This window comes from Podarcis raffonei, chromosome 3, assembly GCF_027172205.1.
Source record: "Podarcis raffonei isolate rPodRaf1 chromosome 3, rPodRaf1.pri, whole genome shotgun sequence".
Lineage (NCBI taxonomy): Eukaryota > Metazoa > Chordata > Lepidosauria > Squamata > Lacertidae > Podarcis > Podarcis raffonei.
Genome location: NC_070604.1, coordinates 36827578 through 36842202, shown reverse-complemented (window position 1 = coordinate 36842202; position 14625 = coordinate 36827578). Strand labels below are relative to the sequence as shown.

The 14625-nt window shown below is 42.6% G+C and overlaps 1 protein-coding gene across 1 annotated transcript in view; it reads left to right on the top strand.

Moving 5' to 3' along the window:
• Positions 1-14625, top strand: part of LOC128410231 (protein eyes shut homolog) — a 472516-nt gene that overhangs the window by 291104 nt on the left and 166787 nt on the right. The window lies entirely within an intron of this gene.

Here is a 14625-nt window from a genome sequence, read left to right as displayed (position 1 = left end):
TATTCATTTGGAAGTGGAGCAGTAAAGAAGATCCTTTCATGAAAGCTTCCTTCTAACACGGCTTTGTGGATGAAAATTAGCTGGACCATGTTTGCTATCCAAACCTATTTATTATCTCTCATGCAAAAGGTAAACTTGTAACACCCAGTGTGTAATTCATGATGTCATATCGCTTCACTTGTTTCCTTCAAATTATTCAGCCAAGCCCATTTTGCAACTCATTCTCTTTTGTAATTTTGATGCTGTTTTTTAAGATTTCATAACTTGTTTTTGAGAATTTCATTGTGTGTTTTGGTTTACATAATTTTTACTACAGACCTATGATAAATGTGTGTCAGGAAAGGAGATTGCTTGCATAATTAGGGCTTAATGTAGCAGGATTTGTCATTACAAAAGAAGTTTTTTGAAATGATTATTTCAAAAATAATATGGTCCAGGCCATCGCAATCCCACGAACACTCGTGGACTTTCACTCAGTTTGCACTCACTTCAATGGGGGCATGAAATACCGGATTACGTGGTATTGTGTAAGCAATTATGAAAATAAAAAAGCAAACTTTGCTCACTCCTTAAGTGTGGCTCTTCACAAGCAACAGCACAGGCCTTGGAGTTTTTATTATGAAATTGCAATCCCAATACCAGTAGATTGTACATTGGCACCAGGCTCACCCACAATCCCATTGCAGAACAGCCCAGTGATGGGGTAGGGCAGGGTGGTTGCGAAGGTGAGGAATGAACCAGGTTAGCAGTGGTAGTATATGCAGATGCATGTGTGGTTACACACACCATCATTCCAGTGTTTTTCCCACCCTTGCCAGCCCACCTAACCTGCTGCTGTTGCTGTTACCTGCTCAGTCTGAAAGGGATAAAACCTGCAACAGGCTTCCAACACTCTGCCAGAAGTGGACTGCCACTCTGAAAATAAATTAGTGGGTCTACACAGACATTGAGCAAGCTTTGGTATCTGAATTTGATAAAGCTGGGCAGCATCAAAGATCTAAAGTAGCAACGTCAACGTGTCTATAATAAGATGAAACACATGAAAGGCATTCAAAGTCTGACATGCTTTCAAAATGTTCATAGTTCATTTGAACATTGTCAGGTATGATATGTGAACTGGTTGCAATTCTCACCCAGTCCACTTGTCACATATCTTAGGCCTGAACAACTTCTGTACTACCAAAGCTAAGCGTTGCTCACCAGCCATGCATCTGTGGCCTGATGGAGGTTTTGACATTCTCCTGGTTTCTGCAGTTCTGGAAATGTACATACGGGCCTTTACTTCTTGTAAAGTTTGGTGTCTAACAGTAAACAAAAATAAATAGAACATAATGTAGAAGTAAAGGTAAAGGTACCCCTGCCCGTACGGGCCAGTCATGACCGACTCTGGGGTTGCGTGCTCATCTCGCTTAAGAGGCCGGGAGCCAGCGCTGTCCGCAGACACTTCCGGGTCACGTGGCCAGCGTGACGAAGCTGCTCTGGCGAGCCAGCACCAGCGCAGTGCACGGAAACGCTGTTTACCTTCCCGCTATAAAGTGGTACCTATTTATCTACTTGCACTTAGGGGTGCTTTCGAACTGCTAGGTGGGCAGGAGCTGGGACCGAACGACGGGAGCTCATCCCGCCGCGGGGATTCGAACCGCCGACCATACGATCGGCAAGTCCTAGGCACTGAGGTTTTACCCACAGCGCCACCCGCGTCCCAATGTAGAAGTAACACTCGCTAAATTTCTCTCCCAGTACAGTGCCATGCAATTGTCAAGTAACTTTTATGTGCTTATGACATGAAGGCAAAATTTAATGTTGTTATCTTTGCAGTCATTTTATTATTCATAATATGTGCGTGTGTGTGGTATAGATACATTGTGTTCTCTGAACCTTGTCTTACAACGCAGTCTTCTTGTATTGCATTGCGATACATTTTCTATCGTATGGTCATTATTTTATTTTTAAGAAAGACATTTCATCAAGTACTGTCATATTGCCTCGAATGTACTAGGTGGCAACCCCCCCCCCCCAAGCTCAACTCTGTTGAGACCTTGGATAGTTTAATGGAAATTCTAAAACTGTTTCAGAAGTGTCAGCAATTTATTTATTTAAAGAAAAAGAAAAATACCAAGAGGAATGTTGCTCAGCATTCAGCAGGCGAGGCCTTTTATACTCCTCAATTCTAATATCCTCTCCTTTTATAGTGCCAACTTTATCACCAGTGAAATTGGGTCTGCCTGATTCAACATTAACTGTCTTTTGTGGGTTTAAACCTATGCAAGCAAGCATCTTGTATTATGGTGTTAATTCTTGGTTGAGATGGAATGGAAGCTGGATGTGGTTGTTGGCTTTTGCAGTCGTGTATGACTTTTAGCCTGCAATAGATAGATAAACAAAAAATTAAAATGACATTTTCAGATTTAATGGAATAGAGACATGTAATTTACATTCTGGAAGCCTCTGGAAGTCTATAATAGTTAGTTTGTTCTTACAAAAAAAAAAGAAGTGTGGTTCTGTTTTTGTAGTAGTGTTTTTGTGTGTTTTTTTAACTACTGTATTAGCATTAAATAATTTAACTAGTGAAGATTTTCTCAACACTTTGTGTGGCATTCAACTAAGCTGTACTCAAAAGTTGACCTACTGAAATGGGCCCAACTAAATCATATTTGTGCTTGGGAGCCGATTCAAATGCCCAGGGTGGCTATAGAGTAGTTTTTCATGTGACTAGCACCACTTCAGTATGGACATGAGGGGTTGCTCATAAGAATCTCTCCACATCCTCACATAGCAAGGAGAAGACTTCCCCATGTATGGATAGATAGATGGACATTTGGGGCTACTTTCAAACAACTGCTCCCTAATGGGCATTCTGGCGGGGTACAATCACTTGAATAACCATTTCACACATTTGCTTAAACATTGCCTACAGATGACTAGGTATGTAAACTCTTTTTTTAATAGAAGATTTTAAAGAAATAGAGAATAATAAAATGAATAAGCAACAACACCGTCCCCATAAGCATGCAAAGGGATGAATACATTATTGTAATACAGCATCCCATTGAATTTTACCCTGGCAGGGAAGTTGGCAAGAAGATGTCCCTCCAAAAAGACAAATTGTCCACTCCTCCCTCAGTGGCACAGCAGATAAATGGATGCCACATTTTGATAAATTTATCTGTTGGGAGTTACCCCATAGGCTTTTTGCATTCTTGGGCAGGTTTATCATCAAAGCACCAATAGCCAAAGCCTAGTGTACCTTTAAACAAAAGAAAACAGAGTTGGCCACCCACTTCCAGTTTTGTTCCACTGCTCATCTGGCCACTACCAAGCAATTTAGTCATCTTTTCCATCCATTTCCATAGGAGTCATGTGTAACTAACTTGGCTCAGTGTCAACTCTTATTTTGAGAGCTGCCCAGGATGATGGCACATCCATAGGACTCCCCAGGAAGATATGAAAACAAAGAATATTTCATGTACAGTTTCTAACAAACACTTGGGTTTTTGCAGCTGATAAATTCTTAAATCCTGCCAAACAATTCAGATGTTGTGGCCAAGGTAGGCCCACAGAGAGGTCAGTCCCTCCACACTGACAGCCTAGGCATCTGTCCACGATGGAGATACTCAAGTTCCTCTTTGCTGCTTTGCACACTACAAAAGAAGCATTGATTCTCTTGTGCCTCTACTCTGTTGCTGCTGCTTGAAACATGTGAATTGAGAGAACTGAAGCTTTACTTCATTTGTTCTTTCTTTCTTTACTTGTGATCAATGGCCTATATAGAACAAAAGCTTTCTACAGCGGTATTTCAGAATGCAATACCAAATCTGTGTTAGCTCATAAAAACATTTTAGTATGTGGGGAGGGAATAGTGTGCAATGGTTTTTTTTATTATTAAAAAAATGAGTTCTTTTTAAAAACATTCCACACTATTCCTACAAAACTTTGTGCAAACTTATCCTACAATCACATCGACCTCATCTTCTGCCTGTGATTCCACTAACAAGTTTCCCCAACACTGTGATGAGCTCCAGCTATCTAATCATTCTTTTAATGTGAATGAAAGCAACTCCACTTTCACGAACACCCCCTTTTTAAGGCACAGGTTTGTGAGTATATTTTAAACTTATGAATATTTAAGCAGTTTGGAATTTACTCAAAGATGTTCTGCCATTTCTATAACTAGATCTGTTTGGATTTCAAAATACCAAAAGGAAAGCTAAGGCGTGTGCAGAATTTAGTGAGCTTTTGAAAACAAACTCGATATGGGAGTTCATTAACCTTTTGAAGACTGTTTGCTTTCCTTCTTTAAAACAGTTCTGCTCAAGAGACAGCACATGCTATAACTAAATTTCAGGGGAAATGCCTGCAGCTATAAGGGCAGCCAGACCTTGCTGGGATAAAGGAAGACAATATCTTCTTCTCCCAACCACAGCCTCACCCTGGAGGTGATAAGGGAGGCTTTCCTGCATCACTCCTCTGGGGACCCAAAACTGTGAGAGGATGAGGCAAGTTGGCCTCAAATGCGGCCTGTATCCTGTCCCTGGGCCTTGTAACCCTGAGCTGCAAGCCTTGGGAGCCACCCATCACCCTCAAAAGTGCCTAAGGGGGTCACCAAGCTGACCTAACTGTTTCCCTTCCTGCACCTACCTGCCAAAGTAATCATTTAAACCAGTCTATTTAACAGACTACCATCTCGCCCCACATGGTGCACAGTAGCAAAAAGACTAGTGTGCCAAGCCAAATAGCTTGCTGGCCAGAAATTCCTACTTTTCCCAGAGGCAACCACCATAGCCACACTATGAAAGAGGGTGGCTAGGTCATTATTGACAAATACGATACAGTGGTACCTCGCAAGAAGAAATTAATTCGTTCTGCGAGTTTTTTCATCTTGCGAATTTTTCATCTTGCGAAGCACGGATTCCCTGGGTATTAACGGTTTTAAGAAAAAGGAAACAAACTCGCAAGACGTTTTCGTCTTGCGAAGCAAGCCCATAGGAAAATTCGTCTTGTGAAGCAACTCAAAAAACGAAAAACTCTTTCGTCTTGCGAGTTTCTCGTCTTACGAGGCATTCATCTTGCGAGGTACCACTGTACTTCTGTTTCCTTTAAGATCAAAAGCCCCAGTTCTTGGTACATAGTTCCACATATTTGTACATAGGGTTGCTGTGCATATCTGTGGTTTTTGTCCCTCATAAAGTAAAAAATGAATGTTCCCACTTGTGGACAAGAGTTCAGCACAAAACAACATGTTCTGATGGATCTAAGAGAGTGAGGAAGAGCAGTAAGATATTGCAATATTAAGCTAAATTGTACAAGATTAAACTAGCTGTACAAATTGGGAAGAGGTGAAATAGTGTGGTTTGTTCTTCTGAATGATGCTGACACTTTCAAAGGGGGGCAGAAGTACAATAACCAGTTTGGCCTTTCAGATGATGTACAATTCAGCCAGATCTGCACTTTTTAATGGAAACCTATGTGAAATTATCCACTCTTCAGACCTGGGGCTAGTCTCCCAACAATTGGGAAGCTAATTACGTTGTTGGTGTATTTGTGATTTCCTGCATCTTAAAATAAGAGGACAATGCAGTTATACTGGGATGCAAAATCACATCCGCAACATGACTGCAAAATAATAATTTGTGAATTGGTTACCCTTGTGAATATTGCATATATCTCTGCATACTGTATTCTCTGGCGGAGGAAGAGGAATGCAGGGGGAGCGCACTGCCCCTGGCAGCGCGATCCTGGTGGGGTGCCATCGCGGCTGCCCCCCGCCCGCGCTGGGTGCCGCACCCTTGCTGGTGGCGTGCCACACCCCCAGGACACACACCAGCCCTGCCCCCACCTGCTCTCCGCCCCCCAGTGCCGGAGCATGAAGCTCCGCCACTGACTGTATTGGGTTTTCTTTTAACTGCTGTGTCCTTTCTTGCCAGTTGATGAAGCTCCGTAATGTGTTCCTATGCTTAGAATGCTTATTATCTTCGTTGTAATTTGATATCCTATTGCCAGTCTTCTCCTAGGTTTTTCTTTTTAGCAGCAAACATTGGTCAGATGACCATTTATTTCCATACAACAAATTAGACACCCTCTTCAACCCTATCAACATCATTACTGAATAATTGATTCCCATCACAAGCTAATGCTAGACAGATACATTAAAATTTACAGTTGCACCTGCTTCATCTGTTTATTGAAATGCATACCAGCAAGCATCGGTGCAGTTTGTACCACATACCAAATTATTTCCCCTCATTTGCATTTTTTGAGGGGCTTCAGTGGGTGGCAATGCTCTCATAATTATCCTAGTCTTTCAGCAATGAGACCATCTGAGGGAGTAATGGAAATGTTGACATTTTCAAGGTACAGCTAGAAATACTTCTGTTAAGGGTGGTATATGCTAGGTCAATGAATAGTTCTAAAGGAGGGCCACTTAGAGGATGATTTGGAGACCTGCCCCCTGCTTCTGCAAATATGAGTTCAGATTTGTACACAGCTTGATCAAGCAATTTCTAAATCTTCTAAATAAATAAATAAATCACATTGCCTCAGCCACCGCTCCTTCCACACAACTCACTCGCCTGGCTCTCAGCTGTCCACTAGGAGGCTAGTGTTACACCCTGGTTATAACTGGACTGAATTTGATCCTAGTGGGGTCACCAGTTGCTGATAACAGCAAAGCTCATCCAGCCTTAACTCAGGGATTTAAATTAAATAACTTCTTAAAACGTTTAGCTATTTGTCTGCAAATTAAGTGGTGCTGTGTTGCAGAGGCTACATGCCATTACATATACAGGAAAGTTTTCTGTGCAAGAAAAATAAAATATATGCAACAGCCCTTGATCGTCCTTCTTTGAACATTTTGCTAAGCTCTGTTCTATTCCTGTGATTGTCCCTTGTTCACTTTCTAATGCCTGAGATTTTTTTTCCAGTTGTATCCTCTGTGTTTGACTTGCCCTCTTTGATTTTCCTCATCTTTTTTATTACATTTGTTTTCAGTGTGCTCTTTTCTGCGTAGCTCCTTTTCTCCTGTGCAATTTCCTTTCTGCCTTTGTGCACATCCCCCTCCTCCTGCCCCTTATTATCCTTTTCTCTTTGGTGTTCCTGTTGAAATGATGCATTGCAATGATAATGTTAGAAAAGGTGGCAGGCATAATCCTACCTTGGATTTTAAATGTTCAGAACCATTGTAAACGATTTAAGTCTACGGTGCTATCTTTTATGAAGGGAATTGGTGAATTGGATACTAAGCAAATCCTTTTGAGATATAGACACACACACACATACATATATGTAGGCACATGCAGACCTTGTCTGAGGCCTGGGGTGGGAGACTTTTCCATGAGGCATGCCATTGCAACAGCACCGCCTAATCTGATCTGATGCTACATGCTAGTATGCAGTAATACTATCAAAGCCTTAAAGTGCATGAGGACAGGCTTGGACGTTTTGCCCATGACCTTCCCTGGTTGGCTGGGAAGCACGGGGCGTTCTTGGCATGACAGCACTAAGTCTAGCAGGCCCCTGGCAGGGCCCTACAGCCAGCTTAGCCCTCCGAGACCCATAGCACATGTACCCGGCTGTCCCCCCCTTCCCCACATGGGCATGTATATGTGAATATATAACTTTATGCGCTTACAAATACAATTTCCAGCTCATTTATGAGCAGCTTTCCTTGGTCAGCATGCCACGAGCAAAGCCCCGTCTCCCTCTCTTGCTTGTTTTTCTGGAACCATAGGATTATTATTTGTAGCAGCTACATGGTTTCGTACTTTAAGCAGTGCAGACCAAAAAGATTGCATAATTCCTATTTTGGTCTCCTTAATTATTCTTGACTCACTGTTAGCATGTCGTTGGCTGTGCAAGAGTTCACAATTTCTGTGGGAATAAATGAACCAGACAGGCTTTGTGCTGGAGGCTTTAGAAGTGCAGTCAGTTACATAGGATTCTGCTAAAATGTCAGATTCTGAAGTCTTTAAAATATACGTTTATGCATGCAGCTTTCACCAGTTTAATGATGTCAGTTCAAGTTTTCCCCACCATAGAGTTGGTAAAGTATGAAAACCAGATGTACATGGATTCAAGGGGACGGGAAGAGAGGAGTGAATCCTTGTTTTTTAAAAAAATCATTTTTAAAAAATTGGATGTCCCTGCACTATTTCTGCTCCTGAATCATTTTGCACCTCATAGATGAGCATCCAGTAATGGTTTTTATCTGAGCCAAGGTCCAACTCAACTCAGCTCCAGGATCGGGAGGATCAGCTTCAGAACGCAAGATTATTCAAGGCTGGTGACATGATCACAATTTGTAGGATGCATCAAGGGACCATTTCATTAAGGACTAAGTTAGGATCCTTTTTGAAATTACCTTCACAACACTGGAACTATCAAAGTATGAATCCCACGCCAGCTGCCCTGGTCAAAGTTGCATGGAAGTACTTTCAAAATCGTTCAAAGGAACTGGAGAAATGCCGGTTTGGGAAGGAGCCAGTGTCAAAGGTCTAACATCCAATGGGGGCTCTGAATATTCACAGTTTACTTCTACATCCTTTTAAGAGTCAGGGGCTAAAGTGGCTATAAGATCAGTTTGAGTCCTGGCTTTCCTTAATCTCTGGCATTTAGGAATGAATGATTATTTCACTCATTAGGTGTGCTGCAAATGATATGGACCAAATTACAATTCAGTCATACTTTGGTTGTCGAATGCCTTGGTACTCGTATGTTTTGGCTCCTGAACGATCGAAACCCAGACGCTAGTGTTCTGGTTTTCAAACTTTTTTTGGAAGCCAAATGTCCGATGCGGCTTCTGCTATTGTATCCCATGTGCCTGCGCAATTGGAAGCCAATTGGAAGCCGTGCCTTGGTTTTAAAATGTTTCGGAAATCAAACGGACTTGGTGAGACGAAAATATTTGGCTCAAATTAGCACATTCTGATAGCAGTGACTAAGGCATGAAATTGGCTTCTAAATGTGATGGAAAGTTATCCTTCCTCTCCCTCCTCTCTACCTGATGCAAATCATGCTAATAGTTTTCATAGGCACAACTCATGCCTTAGTTGTACTCTAGAGCAACGTTTCTCAGCCTTGGCTCCCCAGATGTTTTTGGACTACAATTCCCATCATCCCTTACCACTGGTCCTGCAAGCTAAGGGTGATGGGAGCTGTAGTCCAAAAACAGCTAGAGACCCAAGGTTGGGAAACACTGTTCTAGAGTACACACTTTGGATAAATGACTAGATCTTGGTGATAAATCTGGCTACCATAATGGGGCCTATTCCACAAAGAAACTCACATATTGCATGCAGTTGGGTTTAAGGGATAAGTGTAAAGTGGCAAAAATATCTGTGGCCACAATCCTGTACACACTTGCAGCATGGGATGGTCTAATCCAGGCATGGCCAAACTTGGCCTTCCAGATGTTTGGGGACCACAATTCCCATCATCTCTGACCACTGGTCCTGCTGGCTAGGGGTGATGGGAGTTGTAGTCTCAAAACCTCTGGAGGGCCAAGTTTGGCCATGCCTGGTCTAATCTGTAAGTTTCAGTTTTTCATTTTTCCAGTGTTAAATTTTGGTTTCCCTATGTCTGCACTGATTTGTGTTGGTTTTTTCCTTAAAGGGGGGGCTCTAAAAAAGGGACTCTGTGGGCACCAGGAAAAGCCTTAATGTGCATGTATATAATTTCATTGTGTGAGAGGGAACCAGTTCCCCTTTAAGAGCTTGTTAGGGGTAATCAATAAAATCAATGGGTTGGCTTGAGTATCTGGGATGGTCTTCCAGTCATGTAGAAATCTGAACAGTTGAGATTGCAATTAAACTTCATCAGTGAAGAACATTCTGGAATCAAGCTATAAGCTTTTTCCCAGGAACCACTAAATGGGCAGAATGAATGGAGTAAGTGATTTTCTTTCTTTCTTTCTTTCTCCCCTTTCTTTCATCGACGATTGTGAGTAGGATAGAGAAGGATGTCTCTCCTTTTAGCCTTTGTAAAGCATGAAATTGTTCTAGTGTTATGCAATTATGACCATTATAGCGTTTCTGCTTGCAAGATGAACCTTTCTCCAAGCTCCTCCCTCCATGTACTTTTTAGGGGCTCTCCCACCCCCCCAGAGTCAATTGGGTGGGCCTAAAGAAATTATAACATGGGGAGTGGCTCTAGAAATCTACATGCCACCCTTCTTCCCAAATGAGCCTAGAGTGGGAAACTTATCCATTGTTTAAGAAATCACAATTAAAACTTCTAAAAGCATTTTGAAACTTCTAGTACTAGTTGTACACCTAAGGATGGATATGCATGTGTTTTGCACTAAAGGTGTTTTCCTTATTTTTGAGCTGACTCTGGCATTGCCATGAATGAACATTGCACAAACTGTGGGTGACAGAATACACAGAAGCTGAAGGGTGTTCTGGTCTATTGGCTCACTTCTGAGTGGAAATGCATATGTGTGGGGAAGATCAGTCAAATATTTGTCTTGGGGAAATAAAACATGTTTTGGAATAAGTCAGATTTTTGTTGTGCTTTGCTTTACGTGTGTGTGTTTTTAAGCAGAAGTCTGAAGAAAGGGCTGACCAGCACAGGATTGTTTACAATATTTAAAATGGATGCTATGTTCCTTGTAAATAAGGAAAAAAATGTATTGTTCCATATTAGTATGGAATATATTTTTTGTGTTGCCACTTAGCTATTTGCAAGTGAACAAGAACACTCAAGAGAATTACTCAGATGTGTAGATGAACCTTTTTTCTCATTATTACAGGATTCAGCTAGCAAAATATTAGCAGGAAAGAACCAGTGAAGTCAAACACACAAATTACATCCTCCCTACCCCCACCTCAAAGTAACTGTTAAAGAAAAATGGTGGTAGATGTTTTCCTTCCTCGGTGTATCTGATTCCGCTGAGATTTGAAGGCTACAATCTGATGCCTTACCAATTACAAAAACATGTAAATAAAGGGAAATTGTTTTGTTATGCATTCATAAATAATTAAGAACTTCACAGCAGGCTTCCACCATCTCCATGTTATCTGCTGGGAATGTCTCGTAATGGAGATATAGTTACCATTGTTACCGTAGCAGATTGCATTGCTATAAAGCAGAGCACATTAAAGAAAATGGCTAAGAATGCTAAACATACTGAAAGGAGAGATTTGTCTTCTGGGCGTTTTACTGTATGGTTTTCCCCATTGGTGTGAAATGTTCATAATTTCACACACACAAAGAACACAAATGTAAGACTTGCTGCAACCTCAAATGTTGATCAAGAAGTCTGAGAATTCATTTTGTGTTTTCAGCTTCTGTGTCTTAAATCTCATTGTTTATAGAGCTTTAACAAAATATTTACAACACTGTATTGTGTTTAATTGTCAGGGGTAATCATTATACCTCTGTATGATCCCCTCTGGTTATCTCAGTTTGGGAAATACACTTTATGGCAAGATTTTTAATATAAGAAATTTTTTTGATTGAACCAAGTATGACACCGAAATCATCTCACTCGGAAAAAAATTAACATTAATGTTCAGAGCTGATCTCCCGGAAACTTCAAACTACTGCTCATATAATCTTTCTCCCTAATCAACCTAGTTGACATACATTAGTGAGATTATGTCACTTTTTGGTACTTGTGTAATTCTGTTCGGTATTATTCTTCCAGTGGGAGTTGTGGTGGTGGTGGTAGAGATGACGAAAACAGACAAGAGCAGGGGTAGCCAGTACGGTGCCTTCCAGATGTTCTAGACTCCAACTTCCATCAGCCCCACCCAGCATAGCCAATGGTCCGGGATGATGGGAGTTGTAGTCTACCACATCTGGAGGACACTAGATTTCCTACCAATGGGTTAGGGCGTCAGTGCAAAACCTTTCCTGAGGATGGATGTTCTGCACATCGATTCACAAACTAGCTAGAAATCCTCTGAAGCAAGGACTCCCATACAAATCTCCTATGAAAAGTGTTTGCCTAAATGAAAAAACTGCTCAACGCTAGAAGGCTAAGATTTTTAATGATTTCTGATTTGTATATCAGAGGACCATCCATGTTATTCTCTTGATCTAGAATGCCTTGAGACTTTTAAAGCTCTCTCTGACTTTCCTAGGATGGATTCATCGGCCCATTTAAATTACAACTACGCAACCAAAATGCAGGCAGTGTAGTTGCATGATATTACACAGGGTGTTGTGCTTATTTCCCAGTGGTCTGAATGAGCAGGAATCATAAGGTTATTCCCACTGTATCATCATTGCAAACAGATACCTTTTGCCACAACTCCCTTCCAAGCAGAAGTACAAGAGCAACATATACACTGGAGCCTTGTACAACCGCCACAGATCATTTGCTTTCTGATGCAGCAAATACAATGAATCATAGGCCATGAGTGGGTTGCACAGTTTGCCGATGATGATGGATTTGAGGAAGGTTGTACCTTAAAAGAAAATCCTTGCACTTGGCAAATGATGAGCCGATATAGAGGTCCTTATACATGTCATGTGAATTGCTTCAGATGTGTGTTGTTGTTGTTGTTTTTAAAGCATTTGGTTTAACTAGGGCTGCAGTTGAAAATCACTTAGGTAAAGGTAGAGGGACCCCTGACCATTAGGTCCAGTCGTGGCCGACTCTGGGGTTGTGGCGCTCATCTCGCTTTATTGGCCGAGGGAGCCGGCATACAGCTTCCGGGTCATGTGGCCAGCACGACTAAGCCGCTTCTGGCGAACCAGAGCAGCGCACGGAAACGCTGTGAAAATCACTTACCTGGGAGTAAGTCCCATTGAACTAAATGGGACTTACTTTTGAGTAGACAGGTATACGATTGCACCGTTCATAATTCAGCTCTATAGCTACACATACGTCCCATATTATTATCAGTTTAATTATAACTTAACTCATATGTTACTAGAGCAGCTTGGGGGCCACTTTCACGTGGCTGGATCACACTCTAGAAATGTGGGAAGCTCTCTTATCCTGAATCAGACCCACTGGTCCCTCTATAGCTCAGTACTGTCCACCCTGACCGGCAGCGGCTCTTGTGGGGTGGGTTCTGACAAGTCATCTTTACCAGCCCTGCCTGGAGATGCTGGGGATTGACCCTGAGACCTTCTACATGCAAGGCAGATGCTCTACCCATGAGCTATTGCCCTTCCCCACCCTGCTTGAATAACGGAGGTAAAGGTCAAATGACACAGTTCTTTCTAATAGCAACAGTGCAAGCCCCACAGACGGTTGATTCCAAGGGAAAAGGAAACATATAAAGTACCTGATCCACATAGATCCTTTTTTTAAGACTTCACTGGAACAGCTTGAGCTCCAGCTGTACAGCAATGACTCCTGCAACATTCCAGGGATTCAGTGGAGTAGCGTGGGGGGTGCAGGGGGGCTGGCCACACCGGGCGCAACATCTGGGGGGGCGCTCACACTCGCAGCTCTCTGCCCCTACTAAAATCCATGGGTTAGGGGGCTCAAATTACTTGCCTTGCCCCGGGTGCTGACAACCCACGCTACGCCACTGCAGGGATTGGAAATATGTGGTCCTTGTGATGTTGATGAGCTACAACCCCCATCATTCTTGGCCACTGGCCATGTTGGCTCAGATGGATAGGAGCCCAATAGTCTCTGGAGGATCATAGGTTCCCCATCCATAGTATATGTGATGAAGATTAGAGCAGGTAGATTTGTGTGGCACGTTGCTTTCTAAGATGTCGTTCGCATAGCCTGCAGAAATTTCCCTGTTTCTCTCTGAGCCAAGTGATTTTCGCAAGTTGGATCCTCCTAACAGAGGGTCCATGTTGTGCTCGGCCCTGAAACTCTTCCCTAACCAGCTTGGGGGGGGGGCTTGCCCCGCTCCAAGCCGGTGGTGCCACAGTTATGCCAATGGCCTTTAGCCAATCAGCAGCGTGGCAAGGTTGAGGGTATCTATTTGGCAGCATGACGTAGGGACCTCCTTTTGCTTCGCACTGCCAAACACCCGCCCACCCACCCACCCGTTAATTAGGTCGTGTTTGGCCTTGCTTTGGACTTCAGTTGGTTGCCTGTTTTGGAATGGGGGCCAGGTAGGAATTTTTTCCAATGTGGCAGATTGGCTGTGGCCACTTGGTTTTTGCCTACCTCTTAGCAATTGTCACAACTTTGTAAGGTTTGGTAGTTAGGCATTGGTTTGGGGAATGTGGGGAGGAAAGGTGCGGCCATCAGCTGCCCCTCCAATGAATAGGGTATTCCGTTAAAGGAATCCGGGGGGTCTGGATCTTGTCCGAAGCCCGAAGAGGGGCTAAGACCATGCCAGGACCCCTGGGAACCCCAGGGGTGAGCAGCAGTCTATATACATTGATGGAGCTCCCCCTGCTGGTTGTTTACCCTTCCAGGTTTCCTGCAGGGTGGGGCAGGTGCCAGTTATACCGTAGTTTGATACCAATGCCTAAACCAATACCAGTCACATTTGTGTATTTTAATAAAGTTGTGGCCAAAATTTGCCCATTAACGTTTAAACTAAATTCTGTCTCCACTGTGTCTTCATTTCCACGGGGGATGGGTTTTGGGGCTCAAAGCACAAAGGAAATACAACTGGCAACAGGAAGATTTGATCAAATTGTTATTTGAATCAGGAGACGAAAGCCAGTATAAGGCTTTCTATTTTGTTCTATAAAAATCGG